The sequence below is a fragment of the Octodon degus genome, unplaced genomic scaffold (genome assembly GCF_000260255.1).
Source record: "Octodon degus isolate 3935 unplaced genomic scaffold, OctDeg1.0 scaffold00130, whole genome shotgun sequence".
Classification (NCBI taxonomy): domain Eukaryota; kingdom Metazoa; phylum Chordata; class Mammalia; order Rodentia; family Octodontidae; genus Octodon; species Octodon degus.
Genome location: NW_004524706.1, coordinates 3,836,062 through 3,838,891, shown reverse-complemented (window position 1 = coordinate 3,838,891; position 2,830 = coordinate 3,836,062).

The following is a 2,830-nucleotide window of genomic DNA, read 5'->3' as shown; positions in this document are numbered from 1 at the left end:
AAGCCCCTTCAGGGGCTTCAGCCATGTTTGATGACCACCATAATAATTCAGTAATTCACACTAGGGCCACAACCCATCAGGCAATAGTACAGAAAATTCTAGAGCTGAGGAGATGGCTCAGGAGAATAAGCACTTGCCTGGCAAGTGCAAGGTCCTGAGTTCAATCCCCAGCACCGCAAAAAATAAATTAATTCATTAAATTAAATAAAAAATCTAGACTAAGCCATGCCTGGTTCTGTTGCTATGTAACTATGTGACTATCATCAAATATTTACATCCCTGCATGTTTAAAATGGAAATAATAACTGACTTGCCTTTCCAAAAGTGAATCTTGGGCTGGCCAGATAGCTCAGCAGATTAAAGCGCCTATTTAGGCAAAGCACAGTGGCTGGGGTTCAGTTCCCAGCACGCCATGTGGGCCCTGCCCCTGGGGCGTGCTGAGACAGCGATTGAGACTGGGCATGGTGGCACACATCTATAATTGCAGTGCTTGGGAGGCTGACAACAGAAGAATCACTACAAGTCCAATCTATGTAGTGAGACCCTGTAGACCCTGTACCACATACATTTAAAAGAAAGATTTTGAATGTCTTCAATAAAAATGATGAAATGTTTGAGGAGACAGATATATTTAATTTGATTTTCACATTACACAATGTACAAATACACAGAAACATCATGTGGTTTCCAAAAATATGTGCAAAATTTTTACTGTTTTTATGTACCAATTAAAAAATAAATTTAAATTTAAAATATAGCCAGAATCTGATTAAATCTTTTTTTAATCAAATCTTTAGGTAAACCAGTAATTTATAGGAAATTCAGACAAACACTAAATTTCGTAGTGAAGATAAAACCAGTAAAATTCAGATACTGAGAAACCCTCAACAGATAACCCATAAATTGCAAGGATGGGGGAGAAGAGAAACTTACAAATTAAAAGCTATCAATCTTAACTTATTTAAAAGATATCAATCATAATTTGTAAAATCTGTTTGGATCTTCACTAAAAAGAGTAAGAAAGGCCCCCAGATTCAATTCAGAGCAGGGGTAGGTGGCAGGGATGGGTGGTGGGTGGAAGATGGTATTATGCTGAAGTAAATTTTGAAATAAGCAGAAGTTTGATATACAGATTTATTCTATTACCCTGTGAAAATGGTACTCTTGATATTTATAGAGCAATACCTGTTTCAAAAAAATAAAAAGAGGGGCCGGGGACACAGCTCAGTAGAATAAGTGCTTGCCTGGCAAGCGCAGGGGCCTGAGTTCAATCCCTGGTTCCACAAAATAATACTAATAATACTAATACTAATAATAATAAATAGGGGGAAGTAGAAGTGTAATTATTAGACATGGATTTGTGATTGTTTTGGTTTGAGTGATAGGTATATGGGAATTTATTGTACAATTCTGCTTATTTGTATATATTCTAAATTCTCTATAACAAAATGTCTTATACAATAAGAGAAGGAAGGTTGTTTTCTTTTCATACTAAATCTCTTTACTAATCCGTTGAACATATAAAGAAATTAAGGTTACGAAGATTACATGCATTGCCAAAAACTGAAGTTAATTTTTAACAGCTTATTTTTCCTAACAGCGTTAGGCTGATAGAAAAACTGATAGGTTGGATTTCAAAAATGCCCCCTCCTCTACATATTGACCGTCAACTACCCTCACATTTATTACAACTGAACCTACACTGACACATTATAGTCACAGATAATTTTAAAGTCTAAGTGTCTCCTAAACCCATGCTTTTTATACTATCATGTATCACATTACTTAACTTTTTCTACATTATTTGTCTGGTATACTTCATACAATCTGACAAAAGTCAGAATTCTGTTTAATGAACAAGCATAAACAGTACTCTAATGAAAGAAACATTTTTGTCAATACGTTATGCTTGCAATTCCAGAAGCATATTTTAGTTATTAAAAAAATATATATATATATACATATACACACATATATACATATACACAAGATAGGACAGATTTACAGCTACTTTCTCTTAGTTCATTGAGAAGAAAGGTTTGTACTAATGTTTAGACAAAGATATGCCTGCATCTTGTCCTCTGAATACTATGAAGACAATATGCAAAGTATTAATTATTGTAAGTATCCTACTAACCTGATTTGAAACGATTTCATTGCTATTTTACCTTTTTTTCTCATTAAAATGAATTTTAAAAATACATAGGTAGTTGTGGTGACATCAGTTGTCTGATGAACACCTGTATTTCCAGCTACTCAGGAGGCAGAGGTACTAGTACTGAAATCCAGCCTCCATCCTAGGCAACACAGTGAGATTCAACTCACAGTGAGAAAGTATAATAAGAGGGGGCTGGGGAGATAGCATGGTGAATAAGTACTTGCTTGGCAAGTGCAAAGACCTGGGTTCAGTCCGCAGGACTGCATGGCCCTGGAACCAGGAGTGGTGGCGCAAGCCTATAATCCCAGCACTGGGGAGCTAAGACAGGAGGATCACTGTGAGTCTAAGCTGCACAGCAAGACCCTGCACCAAATAAATAAAATGTTAAAAAGAAAAAAAGCTAGAACAAAAAAATAAAACATATACAAATATATTAGGATAGACTTGAAATGCAATTAAGCAGAAATATAAAACAATATCTGGAATTGGTCAATTTTTATTAGAACATAACTTGCTTGCAATACATGCTTACATGCCTCGTGAGAGTTGGTACATGGACCTAACACATCTTAATTCTTCATCACCTTTCCCAATACCTTCCTTCGACCCTTTGGTTCCCTTCCCTTTTGCAAAAGATCTTGCTATTTCTCACTACCTCTTTCACTGTTTGTA